This window comes from Protopterus annectens, chromosome 8.part0 (genome assembly GCF_019279795.1).
Source record: "Protopterus annectens isolate FY-2018-M chromosome 8.part0, PAN1.0, whole genome shotgun sequence".
Classification (NCBI taxonomy): Eukaryota; Metazoa; Chordata; order Ceratodontiformes; family Protopteridae; genus Protopterus; species Protopterus annectens.
The window spans coordinates 424,578,078-424,593,532 of record NC_056741.1 but is presented as its reverse complement, the minus strand read 5'-3'; positions in this window follow the sequence as shown (position 1 = coordinate 424,593,532).

Sequence of the window (15,455 nt, the reverse complement as noted above, 5' to 3'; positions counted from 1 at the left end):
TCACACTCTCAATCTGTGCTCTCAGTTAGGAATAACTATAAATTTCAGCAAGTCTGTGTTGTCACTATCACAGCATATCTCCTTTATTGGGGCAGACTTAGCACCATCACTGCCATGGTAAAATTGCCAGTGGACAGAATAGTTACTCTTCGACAACAGGTATCTGACATTCTGATGAGCAAAAAAGTACCAGCCTCTCAAGTGTTGAAACTACTAGGTATTATGGCAGCAACACTCATAGCAGTTCCTCTGGGGCATATGCACATGAGAATACTTCAATGGTTACTCTTCACCCAGTGGTCGTAACAACAACTTCCGATGTCATTCTTAATAATGACTACAGATTCATGCAGAAAGGACCTTCAATGGTGGTTGACCAGCCATCATGTAACAGTAGGTCGCCCTTTTGTTCTTCCCCCGCCATCAGCCACAGTGACCACAAATGCTTCTCTGATAGGGTGGGGGGGCTTTTTCAGGGAAGAACAGCCCAAGGCACCTGGTCAGAGACAGAGTCACAGTTGCACATCAATGTCCTGGAGTTGAGAGCGGTACTTTTGGTATTGCAGTATTTCCACAACTCTCAACCTCTGGGGACGATTGCAATCCAGACCGACAACATGTCTGTGGTCTGGTATATCAACAAGCAAGGGGGAACCAAGTCTTACCCCTTATGTCGAGAGGCCTTGAGAGTTCGGCAGTGGGCTGTATCCACCAGGCGCTTTCTGATAGCAATGCACATCCTGGGGAAATCCAACGTGATTGCGGACAAACTGAGCAGAGCCATTCTTATGCCGCATGAGTGGTCCCTCAAAGACGAGGTTGCGGAGATGATTTTCTGCAGATGGGGCCAGCCTTGCTGCAACCTGTTTGCATCCCCTATGAGTGCCAAATGCAGAAGATACTTTGCCCTGAATACTCCACCAGGGGACAGCCAAAGGAATTTGCTCATACATGATTGGCCCCCGGGACTCCTATATGCCTTTCCACCAATTCCCCTGATTCTGAAATTATTGCAGAAAGCCAAAGCCCTGGGGAGGATTGTAATTTTAATAGTCCCGTTTTGGCCTCGACAGATTTGGTTCCCCATCCTTTGACTCTACCCACTGGAGGAACCTTGGATTCTGGACCCAGTTCCAGATCTACTGACGTATTCGTCAGGGGCTCTTCATCCTTTTCTTCATTCCCTCAGATTGGCAGCTTGGCTGCTTCAATTCCCAATTTAGCCAGGTCATACGATTTCTCCTCTGAGATACAGCATATCCTTGTATCCTCTCATAAAGATTCCACCAGAAAGTAGTACACCAGCAAATAGAAGCAATTTGCTTTTTGGGCTTCCCAAAATAATACTGACCCTTACGCCACCTCAGTTGCTAGCATTTTGGAATTCCTGACTAAGCTTTTTAATGTAGGTGCTGCAGCTGCCACTATAAGAGTTAAATTGGGTGCAATTTCAAATTTTCCCCTCAGATCTGAAGGTTCTAACCTAATGTCTCACAGACTATGTAGGGCCTTCTTAAAAGGTTCCATACATCTTAGACCACCTGTTAGACAACCTTTTATTCCCAGGAATCTGAATGTTGTGTTATCACGGATTATTCTTCCTCCCTTTGAGCCTGCATCATCCTGCCATTTAAAATTTCTCTCCTGGAAAACTATCTTCTTGGTAGCGATTGCCTCAGCACATAGAGTGTCCGAACTTCAGGCCCCATCTATAAAACCCCCACACTTGGTGTTTCATCCTGACAGAGTGTCACTGAAGACTAACCCTTCCTTCCTTCCAAAGGTATGTTTGGAAGCTAATCTGAATCAAACTATTGAACTCCCAACTTTCTTCAGTAACCATTCTAACAAGTTGGAGTATATGTTGCATAAGCTTGATGTTCACAGGCAATTAAGATTCTATTTGGACAGAACAAAAGAATTTAGAAAATCAGAACAACTCTTTGTTTCTCATGCTGACACAAAGAAAGGGCTACCAGTATCCAAAGTTACTCTTTCCAAATGGTTAACTGATTGCATATTCACATATTCCTCAGTGAATCAACCATTAGAACATAGCATGAAAGCACATTCCACTAGGGCTGTTTCTACTTCATCAGCTTATGCGGCTAGGCTGTCTTTGGACACTAGATGTGCAGCTGACACTTGGTCTAATCCGCATACCTTCACCATGCATTACAAAGTACATAGGACCTCCAGGGACACAGCATCAATTGGTTCCACTGTCCTCAGGAATATACAACCATGAGCCACCCAGGATTAGGGTGCTTAGGATACTACCCATGTATAAGAATGAATGGTAATATTGAGCAACTTCACATAAAGAAGTTATGTACGTACCATAACATTCCATGTGAGTTGTTCATCTCGCCTTCATTCTTACATTCCCATCTGCCTTCCCCCTCCAGACTTCTCGAAGAACGAGTAAGACTCTGTGGTCTAGTAGGTCTTGTTCTAGGATTTCTTACTCCAGCTGGAGCACCTTTTATGTGTTATCATGTTATACATGCTGGGATCAGCAAACTACTGAGGTGAGACAGAGAGCATCATGGGATAGGGTCTTGGCCTCGAGCTACTCTAAAACCTTGAGCTTGTGAAAGCAGCCAGCTTGGAGCCGATGGATCAGCTCCAAACCCATGTGTACGAATGAAGGTGAGATGAACAACTCACATGGAACGTTATGGTAAGCACATAACTTCTTTTTTCCACTCTGCCATAATATAATCCATATACCCCAGCATTGTGCTTCTCTGTGAAATATGTTACTTGTCATAGATCTCTAGTAACACATTGCTTTTCATTGTACTCAACTAGTTTTGATGACACTGTACTCAGACTGTGGCCATTTATTCTCATTAGTTTTCATTTTTGTCTTCCACAACTACTTTTTACTCTCTGTTTATCACATTATCTGCCTTATTCAATGGGAAACGTGCCTTCTCCTATGTTCATTCTCACTATTTAATTTTACTTCACTAAATATCTCAATATCTTGTTCATTCACCAACAGTTAACAGACATCTGGTCACCAAGGATAACAGCATTTTTTTATTCTTGTATGAAGTTTTAATTTCCTTTTAGACAGGAAAGTTTTAATTTTGTTGAGACCTGCCTTGCAAAATTAGACCAATCTTTGGATAGATGATAAGAAAGAAAACAGAGTAATGCTTGGTTAACATACTTCAGCTATAAGCCACAATTATACTTCTATATTTAAATTAATATATTTTAATTAATGCCATGAAAATGGTACATGTATATATGTATAACAAAGTTTCTGATGAAGATAAACACTGATATGCAGCCTCAGGCTTCAAGAAAACGTAATAGATATTAAAGGAATGTGGTGACAATGCTTCATTAGTAGATGCTTGTAAATTTGAAACGGTACTGTTATTGCTAAAAGAAAAAAAAAACAGCAATTTCAGCTGTTAGTACTTTGCATTAAGATCCATAAACATACATATGACTAAATAACAAGGAATATTTAAATAGGTTTAGGTAGTCAATGCAAATTTTTTGATGAATGGAACTCTTTTATTTTTTTTACATGAATGAAGCATTTGGGATGAAAAACAAATTTAATTGCAATTCAGAGAATGTAGCAGCTGTTGCTAAATGTCTTGGTTGTGACAGGTTCTGCCCTGGAAAAAAAAACAGTAGCTCTCATAGTGAATATATGAACATAGTTATGATATTAAAAGCAAAGGTATCAAGACTGCTATGTATAAATCAAAATATTTATTATTAAATAAAAAAAGAACATACAGAATCCAGTTAATCATATTATTGGAAACCAAGTTTTAACTCTAGACTATTTAGGAATAGTCCTAGGCAAGAATATAGAGGAAAACTTACAGCTTAACTATTCTAAAGCCATAGACTTAATCAAGACATTAATAAGCAAATAGAATAATTTGTTTATAACATTTGATGATAGGTTACAACTGATAAAAATGCTTTTGTTACCTAAAATATTATATATAGCAGAAGCCCTTATACTTCCAACAGGAAAGAAAATCCTTAAAGAAATCACTTCAACTCTGATGAAATACCTATGGTACCCCAAAAGAAATAGAGTGGCATATTCTCATCATATCAGAAAATGGGAACGGGGGGGGGGGGGTTAAAATTGCCAGAGATTGAAACTTATATAAAGGCATCTATAATTAAAATAGTGATGAATTGGATAAATCCTAGATACTCTTCCAATTGAAAACAGCTACACTCCATTATACTTCTTCTTCTTTCGGCTTTTCCCGGTTAGGGGTCGCCACAGTGGATCACCTGTCTGCTCATGATTTGCAGTGGACTTTTACAGTGTCGAGTTGCCAGCCCTGTGCCCAACCTTCCACAAAAGGCACACACATGCACACACTCTTGTCTAGGGCCAATTCAGAGTGTTCAATCTACCTACAGCATGTCTTTGGGATGTGATAGGAAACCGGAGCACCCGGAGGAAACCCACGCGACCACAGGGAGGACATGCAGACTCCGCACAGAAGACACCCCAGCCTCTTTCTGACAGGTGGCAACGCTAACTGCTGCACCACTGTGGCCACCCTTTACACTCCATTATACTAATGAATGAAAATTGTTTATCAAAGAATGCTTTGATAACTGACAAAGATAAGATATGGCACTATTTAAGTTTAAATTTATAGTATAGTACAACAAAACTAACTAAACTAACAGTAATAAACAATATTTTTGATGTGTTTAGAAAATTCATTAACACAAATTTAGATATAAAACTATGGCATAGATTTTTAATACCACTTACTATTACAAGGGATTGCCCTGATAAAACACATACAGAGATTTTTGATTTATGGGAAAATAATAACCTATTTTGTTAGTTGCAATGTATTGAAAACCAACAAGCTTTGAACACACAAACTATATTGTCAACCTATGGCCTATCCCCTAATGACTGGTTGGTTCTTCAGAGTGTCACAGCATACACTAAGGATCTGTGTAGAATAATATATAACTCATCCTTCTAAACTGCACCAAAAATTATAAACTGGATTTTTGGAATTTTATATAGTAATATCAATGTTAAGAATGAATTATCATATCTGTATAACACTTTAATTGACTATAAGACAGCTCTTAAAGATTCTTACTGGCAATACCTAACTAAAGGGTTTCAAGTATTATTATCAATGGAAGATAAAACAAACATATTTTCAGTTAAACTAACTTCTTACTCAAAATTCTGGAGGATTTGTCATTGGAAAATACTTTTTGAAACCTGAGAAACTCTCAGAAATGGACCCTTCAAACAGTTATGTTGGAGATGTCATCTGTCCACTAATGCTGACTGGTCTCATATTTTTTTATGACTGTACTAATATTAAACCATATTGGAATGAGATTAACAAATTTCTTCAAGCTATCTATACTGATATATTTGTTTTGACAAAGTCCTTAATTTTATTGAATATTGTTAATAGCAATAATATGAAGAAAGATGACCTGTATTTGTTGTGGACAATGTTAGCAATAGCCAGAAAATGTATAACTAGAAGATGGAACTCTAATGTAGCACTCACAATGGAGGAATTCCTATCATCACTGAAGAAATGCATACTAATGGAAAAGAACTAAAGAGTTAAGAACTTTTTCTAAGACATTGGTTAATAGTCCATGGAGGAAAGTTTTGAATTTGATTGATACCCCTACAGACGGAACCAAATACCCTACAGATGGAACCAAACTCTTCCTCACTATCATAGTTTATATATTAACTTATTTAACTACAAATGTTTTTATCTTAATCCTTTTTGTCAGGATGAATGTAAATACTGTAAATAGTTATTAAATGTTATGAATGTATTAAATTATTGTTTTATTTCATCAAAATAAAAATAATATGAGTAAAAAAAAAGACTGCAATGTTTAAACATTGTATTCAAATAGGAAACACGAAAGAAGTTTGTTTCATTTTTTTACATAACATGATAATACGAATATGAGAGGGTGTGATATAAATATTCTGCTTGAAAAATTGAGTGGTAGGTGAAGCTCAATCTGGGGATATCAAGAAGATCTTCATGATTCTATCAGCATTAAATGAGTGTTAAGTCTAGATATGGTTAAATATTGTATATAGCTGTAAAATGGCATATTCTTTGTTTTTGAATTATTTTTTAACTTATTGAAGAAATTATTTGCACCATGAACATATTTATGTAAGAGTTTAATTCTGGTAAAGTCTTATGAATGTGAAGATGAAAGCTCATAGTACATTTTTTAGTTTAAAATGCATTTTGTAATTATTTTATCGGTCAGTTGTGGCATTTTTTGTATATTTTAACTTGTGGATAGAGTATGTTCAGAGCGTTTATATTTGGAAGTAACAGAGATTCTAGAGATATTGAAACTCTGCTTATAGCATTAGGCCTCAGAACTGAATGGTGGGCGTATTTCCTAATACTACACACATTGATAGGCATTGTTCACTTATTTTTACTTGCTGTCTTTAAATTTTTCTTATCAACACGTTGCAGTATTGATTCCATCAGAGGTATTCAAAACTGCATAAGATGCATCTGGAAAATGATACACAGATGGCTATTTTAAAGGATAGTACCCGCAAGTGGTTGTATGTTTCCTTCGGTATAATCCCACCAGATTCTTTTAGATGATGCATGCACTTGCAAGATGTCATTATGCTTTGATTACTATTATTGTGTTTAGTACTGAGAATTGTAATTTATGAATCACTATACACAAACAGCTCACAACAAAGTGTTGGCAGAAACTTTTCTAGTTTTCTTGTTGTGAAATGTTTTTACTGGTTGAATGTTTTGTGAGATCTGCTGATGTTGTGCTTTATCAGTATTGTCAACATCATCTGTTGAAGTCAGGCTTAGCTTTCTTAAATGATTCTCTGATTCTAGTTGAATCATTCATGGGACCTTTCTATGCTGTAAGGTTATCTCAGTCCATTAATTTTGATCCTACACAAAAACTATCATTCACTGTCTGAGATTGCTGTCACTTATTCATTTTCATCAAAAAAATCTTATTAAATCATTTTTTACTCATTTTCAGCAAATATTTCCAAAAATATATAAGGAATTAAAGAGAAAATAATGAGAAAAAGTCTAGCATCAGTAACTGCCTCATTGTTCAAACCATCAGTGCTACCAATACAAAGTTACTTTTCTGCCTTAAAAACAATGCTGTTTCATAATGACCACAATGTAGTACAAATCAAGTTAATCAGAGTTCCTGACCTTAAATTCTGCATATCTTGCATATTGAAATATAAGCATCAGTAAGAGAGACAGGGAGAACTGTTATTAAGGAAATCCTGTGTACTTTCAATCATTTGTGTCTGTTAAATACTAAACACTGAAGAATATATTCATACTGTTTTATACCATCTAAGCTAAAATATAATGTACTGTTTACCATTTATCTCTGTTACATACAGGACATGTTAATTCTGTTGGTCTATTGTATTATATCCTAATTTACATGCCATGTATATTTCAGAATTTGTTTCAGCTGTATCTTGAAAATATTAAGTGTTTCTCTGTTCTTTACTATATCATTTTAACTGTTAAACCATAGCAGTGATATATTTTGAATGTGTGCTTATGTTTCAGAGTTACTCCCGGCAGATAAAATGCATTTTTAGAACTAACATATGTTCTCTAATTGTTCTTTTATTGGAACATTGTGATCTTTCTTGTACAGCTTCAATGAGATCAAAACCATTTGATTGAAGGATAGCTCAGGAAATAACATCAAGAAGTGGACACTCCAGAATGAGATACTTGTGACATTTCTGTAAGAAAATCTATAGAATATTGAATTCAGAATGACAAACACAAATCCACTTCTAATTGCACATCTGATTATTTTATCCCCTTGTAGTTGAAGAACTCTTTGTACTTGTGTACTCTTCTGTCAGCCTTTGGGACACCAGTTATCAAAACAAAAATTATAGAATTCTGCATTTAATAATGGTATGGAACATTAATCTTTTATAAAGAAAACAAGGATACAATTAACTTCTGATTTATATCTGAAATGTCATCAGATAAAAAGGCAAGGCTTGTTTGTATCATCACATTAAAGGATGGTGTATTCATACAAGTTACATAACCCATTTGTGAGACCTGCCCCGGGATTCATGAAGCTCGGCGCAAGGCCGGTGTAAGGCTTGCGCCGGCAGTGCAGTGTATAATCGGTGTAGCAGTGCCATATGCATAGTAATGAGTGTGCGCCGCAACCACAGACACGTGCAGAGGGCACGTGTGCGAGCCCAAGTAGGATGCGCCCGTAGGCGTGACCAAGCCGGCAGGCGATGAGCAACCTAAAGTGCTGACTGTCACAGGCCGCCTGCAATAGTAACCACACCAGCCAGGGTCCGTGGATAATGAAACGTACGCAGAGTATGCAACATAGTACCCGTTCACACAAAACGGAGAACCAAACATTAACCCACGAAGTCCAAATTGTACCCGTCCAAGGAACAAAGGATACGCGTAATACCGTGTCCGTCACACAATGCACTGTCAGTGGGCATATCCAGTGAAGGTGTACCGCAGCATGTCAGCACGCCGCACCTACACACAAGTAGCCACATGGGCATGGTCACCAGCAGTAGTGAGAGTACACAGCCGGGCAGCCGTGTCGATATAACAACCAGAAGGAAACCAGATACCCTAAACACAGACAAACATGTGCATAGCAACATGTACTACACCCAGCAATGTGCCCGTCGCATACACATAGGACGGCGTATGCCTAAGCGTAATATCCAGAAGCAGAACCCATGCATGCAAATGTAATACACAACAGCCCCGTCGTAGCACGTAACCCGCACCCATGTACGACCGTGCACCCAACCCAGCTAGCAGCCTTGCACAGCTGCACACCTACACACAATGGGTATACCTGAAATGTAGTAAGAAGTATTGTCCTAGGCAGTGCCACACAGGCAAATATGTACCCCACATGTTAACATCCCACCTCAGGTACTGATATCCAAATGGCTGCATGTGAATGTGTCGGCAGAATGTGTACATCCCGCATGTGGTATGGACCTGTCGAAACCACATAGGCGTGCACACGCCACGGTGCCCATAACTGTACACATCTGGACAAGGCAGTATGTTCAGCCACCGTACTGATGATTAGCTATGCAGACATGTCAAACACAACACATATGGCGGAACATCTGCCCACCAAGCAGGACGCCCCAACAGGGTGCCACATGCACAGAAGGTGAAGGTGGGACATCACACGTTGAGAATAGCATTGCCGGATGGCCAAACACCCACGGCCAACGCAAAGGATGGAATAACATGTATATGCCTGGATGAATGGGTATGTCATAGCATGGGAATAGGCCAAGCTATCCAACATAATAGCCATGCGTACCAGATACAAACTGCCAGTAACACGCAGTAATGCAGGAAGGCATACACGACTGTGGGAATAGCACAGGACATATGGCATGTGCCAAGTGTTGACGCATGACACAAATGTCCAGGATGAGGCTCCCTGCAAAGAGGAACATGTGCCAACCCCACCCCCCACAGATGTACCGGCAGTGGAAACACATCCCAAACACACACCAACACTACCGTCCATCCCACGATAGCAACGGAGGCTGGTCAAAGACCACCATGACGCGTGCACAAACAGGGACACGTGTAACCATTGCCCTAACAACCCCCCACAGGCCAACAAATAATAGTATGGACATATGCATGTAATGCTGTGAAGGATGTGTGGTAGTCCTCAGTATCATAGAGGTAGGTACACAGATACACTGTAATCAACCGTGATGTATGTGCACTGTACACAGCATACCTGCAGGTAATACATAGTTCAATCATGTGCCACAGAAATATACATACGAATGAGGATAGGAGATAGACAAGTGTGAATGGGACAAACTATGAACATAGGTTCATAGGTCCATAGGTACATAGTAGGCTATCTGCCCAAGGGCAGCTATAACCCTAGCCCATAGTTATGTTGCCTTTGCCAACCCTCCAGTCCAAGATAACAATGCCTATTATATTGCTGTACCTCTGTCAAGCAGTGACAATGAAGTAATCCCTGGGGTATATCTGCAATCTCCCATCCATTGGTCAAGATCCCCTCGAACAAGGCCAGCGAGGTGCTCTGCCTCACATGTACTGGGATGTTGTTCCACAGCATAGTGAGTGTCTGGGTGATGAATCTGTCCCTCCAACACATTCTATTAATGACCGTGTCAAGGTTCACGACACCTGCCCCTGTGGTTCTGAAGGATGTAGATCCATTAGGTGAAGCATAGTCATCAAATATGGGTCGACATGGCCTTGTATGTCAGGCACAGGTCACCACTGAGCAAGTGGTATGTGACTGAATGGAGCAGGAGTCCTTTCAGTCGGGCAGCATAACACAAATTCCTGACACCCTGCATCCGTTTGACGATGAACCTATGGGGCCTTCCCATCTGCTGCAGGTGTCGGGTCAGATACCTTCCGAACAGGGCAATGTACTCAATCATAGGTCTAATGAGTGATGAGTACAAGGAGACGATGACCTCCCCTGATCTAGATGTGAATCCCTGCACGATCAGGTGGGCAATGTAGAAGGTCTACCTAACTACGTTAGCAACGTGTGTGTCGAACGAATGGTGACTGACAACCTGGGTCCCCAGATCCCTAGTAACTCCCTCTGTGCTCAGTGGATTGCCACCTATATGGCAGCTAGTGGTAACCTTGTTCTTCCTGAAGGGTATGACTATGCATTTCCCGGCATTTAGCTGTAGACCATGTCCCTGGCACCAGATATCCATATCTGTGAGGCCCTTCTGAAGGATATCTGTGTCAGATGTCCGTCCCACTATGGCACCCAGTTCGCAGTCATCTGCAAACATTGTCAGCCATAACCCCCCTGTGTTTGCTTGTACTTTGGAAATGTAGATGCAGAAAAAGAGTGGACCCAGGACTGAGCCCCGTGGGACACTGCCTGTGACCGGCTGTGAGTATGACATGGTGCCAGCAACTATGACCGTGTGGGTTCTGTCACCTAGCCAGTTTGCAACCCATCCTGCGATGTACGGGTTCACATCCAAGCCGATAGGTTTATCAATGATACCTGAGGGGGGTATTGTGTTGAAGGCCTTTGCCAGGTCGAGGTAGGCTGTATGGACTGCCTGACCCTCATCAATGGCCTCGGTGACTGTTCCTAAAACGTCAACCAAGTTTTAAATGCATGATCTGCCTTTGACCAAGCCAAACTTGGTTGGATGCAAAGTATGCAAGTCCCCTATGTCGTCATCTATGAGTTCCATTATGATCCTTCCCCATGGCTTTGCAGATAAGGCTTGTCAAGCTAATGGGACGGTAATTACCAGGGTCAGTGGAGGCACTGCCCTGTGAAGTGGGACTACAGTCGCCGGCGCCACAACTTGGGTACGCTACCTGAGGTGAGGCTAAGATTAAACAGCTGTCCTAACTGTGGGTCTAATTCCTCAATGAGTTCGTGGAGTACAGCATTCTGGTCCCATGAATGCTGTGTTCACTGCCTTGGAGAGAGCATGTCCCACCTGTGCGTTACAGAAGTTTCGGTGGCCACAATCCTCTGGTACAGACATCTCTCCATGTGGGGGGGGGATATTTGCACAACCTGTCAGCCAGTATGATGGCAATGTGTATAGGTTCAGTAAACTTCACATCATTCTGAACCCAGTCTGAGCATATCTGGGAGTGTCCTCCCAGGTGTCCAACATAGCTAAAGAAGGCCGTATGATTGTCTGTCGAGTCCTTGGTGATATATCTGTCGGATTTGCCCTGGATGATGTCATGAGAGCTTGTAGTTCTTCACATATAATGAGCAAGGGTGTCATACCTTACAAGGATTCTGCTCTGTCTTGTAGTAGCTACCTCCTTTCGTTGTAGAGCTTGTGTATGGCTGGGGTACACCAGACTGGATGCTTGGCATTGGTACAAAGACTCACAGTTGTGTAAGGGATTGCCTGATCCATGCAGTCCTGTAGGTGCTGGTAGAAGGCATATGCAAGTGATTCAGTGGCTTGAGTAATGTTTACCACTGGCTCAGGGGCCTTAAAGGAGACCACACTAGTGTTTAGAAGTGTGAAGTCGGCTTTTGAGAAAGCCATATGTATGGTAACCGGCACCACCCACAGCATTGTATGCCAATAGCAGAAACTATTGTCCAAATAACATATTATTATTTTTATTATTAAATTATTTATTATTATTTATTTAGTTATTGTTTTAGCTAATTACACTTGAAAATGCCCGGTAAGACCGGGCGAAAGTGCTCGTGATCTGCTTGTTTTGGTGGTGTTATTTTGACAATAAAGTGGCAAATCTTTCCTATTGGGACTTCTGAGGATTATTTAAAGCAGTTGCTAACCTACATCTTTGGATGTACACCATTTGGGTTCAGTTTTGAAAAACCTGGTTGTCGTAGCACTACATAATATGGGTAGTCAAACAGACATCCGTGATTGGGGAACATACAGCAGCAGTCAAAACCACTGGCCAGATGGAGACAGTCCAACAAGTTCTACACTTTACATATGCACATTGGTGTCCATTGTAGGACCCAAAAATTGATCCGTATGGAATATCATCCAGCTGCGATCGTTCTACCCAGAAGAAGCGACAGCCGTGACTACGGCACAGCTAGACATATGCACCACCAGCGTGTTTAAGGTTGATGACAAGTGTCCATGAAATGCAGGACATATGAACAGAAATCCCCAGATTGTCGAGTCCATAGTAGTGCGACCACATCCCAGTCCCGCACACATGAAGGATGTGTAATGGGTACCGTCGAGGGTTGCAGCCATGGGATCCTGGGTATGCAGAAATGGGGCTCGGTGTTGTTTGGCAGATAATCCGTTGTCCCGCTCGTGGAGGGATGTGGGTATAGCACATGCCTTACTCCCCACTAATAATGCAAAGCATCCACCGGATAATGCTAAATGCAGGTGTGAAATGTGTACCGCCCTATACCAGTGTTCAGTAGGCAATTCCCATGGATGGACAAGTGTACGACCAAGATGGCACCCATAACTGCAAACCTGGTGGAATTACACAGCTGCAGTAAGGCATAACACAGGAAATACAGATAGGGACTACAGTAGACACTCCCCATACAAAGTCAGACCACCGTGAATACCGCGCATACAGCACTCAATCTGCCAGCAACAAAATGGGGATCACTCGCTTCCATACTGCGGAACAAATGGGCGACCTGTGGAACACATACTAATGGCACACCTACAACGCCCAAATAAAAGGAAAGGTTCAATTTAAATTTTTTAAAAGAAAAATAAATTTCCCCCCCCGGGGGGGCCTATTCCCCTTTTTTGGGTTATTTAAAAAGGGCAAACCCTTTTGGGAAAAACCCTGGAAATTTTTAAAAGGTTTTGATTTTAAATTGGGGGGTTTTTAAAAACCCTTGGGGGGAAAAAAAAAACACTTTGGGGGGGAAAAAAACAAAATTTCCATTGGCCTTTAAAAATTTACCTTTAAATTTACGGTGTCCCCGGGCATTTTTTTTGAAAACCAATTTTTTTAAAAAGACACCTGATGGACAAGCAAAAAACCCGATGACCTAAAGTCCTCATCAAAAATGGTTTTGGGCCCATTTCCTTGGGAATCCCAGCGGGGGTTTCCCCAAGGCCGCCGGGGCCGGATGGATGCCGGTTTGGTTAAACCGCCAGGAAAGAAAGCAATTTTATCCCCTAACAAGGCCCAACATCCCTGAGATAAAGGTTGGAATACCGCGGGGGCATGGGAAACCCTGGGGATGCAAAAGGGGGGTTTTTCAATAATCCCCCCGTGAGGATTGGGGGAAACAGCCTTAAACCCCCCAACAAAGCATCCACCGGAAACAAAGCAGGGGAAATTGTACAGCCAACCAAGGCAATCCCAGGAAAGGCCACATGGGCCAAATGCAAAGGGAAATGAAGGAAAAAGGAAATGGGTGAAAAAAGCATAATGGACTACAGGTAAAAAGACAAACTGGGATATCCCATCTTTTAAAAAATGGCTTTGGAACAAATTTCAAAAAACCCCAGGAATCTAGGAGAAAAATGGGGCATTAAAAACCCTTAAATTAAAGGAAATTTGTTGTGGACAAAAGGGCGAATTTCCATGGGTTGAGGTTATTTAAAATTTTAACCTATATGGATACACATTTGGGGCAAAAAAGGTTTGACATACATAAATGGGTAGCACAACAACTTAGGAAAACCAAACCCATGGGCGAAATCCAAAAATTTACCTTTTAAATGCACATTGGGTCCATTGTAAGAAATTGCCGTGTTGCGCATCGGCCCGAAGGGAAAGGGGGGTGGGCATATGCCCCCAAGGTTGGTAATGCCAAAAAAAAAAAACATCCCCAATTCGGTAAAGGCCCCCAAACCAGCCCAAAGGAATTTATGGGTACAGGGGCAGATGGGACCGGTAAGAAATGGGGTGGCAAAGGCCCGGGGATGGGAAAGAATCTACCACCCCTAAAAAAAGCCCACCGGAAACTTGCATTAAATGGGCCCATACCAGGCCATAGGCACCTGGAAAAACCTTCCCAAAAAACCCCTAAGAAAGGTGGAATTTGGGTTAAAAATCGATAGGACTAAGGACTCTATTAAAACCCTGAAATACCGGGGATTCCACAATTTTAAATACCTTGCAACCCAAAAGGGCCCTTGGAACCATTAAGGAACCAACAAGCCATAAAGGGGAGGTTAAACGGTTCCACATAAAAACACCAAAATTATAGGACACATTTGTGTATTTACATACCCGTGCGGTTTTCCTTGAGACTTAAAATTTTAAACCCTCTAACCTATACACCCATTGGGGAATTTTAAAATGGTTTTAGGAAAACAAATTGGTGAACAGCCGATGGCAACACAGCAGCAAAACCATGGCAATGGACGCCAACTCCCATTTCAAAGCAAATGGGTTTTGGGCAAATCCGTTTCACCAGAGGGGGGAAAAATTTTTCCCCTATGGCAAGCTGATAACACTTTAAAAAATGCCATAAAGGGGCATATGAATCGAAAAGAACCCAGATGCAACCCCTCACCCGGGAAAAACAAGAAGGCATCAGGGACCATGGGCTTATAGAAAAAGGGGAGTGTTTTGGAAATCCCCCCCCGGGGATAGCCACCATCCCAAAAATGCAACACCCCCAATGGAATAGTTAATGGAAGCCCCCCGGGTCCTAGGCAATTCCCCTGGAAAAACGCAATGGACCATAAGAAACTTGGAAATTCCACTATAAGGAAACCAGGAAAAAAATAGGGGTACATACCTATACAAATCAGACCGGGCCCCCAAAGCACCAATCCCACACCAAAGGGGAAAAACCCCAATAAAGGCCTTTGGGAAAAATCCTCAACAAAACTTCACGAAAGGGCAAGGGGTTTAAAATAAAAAATAAAAAAC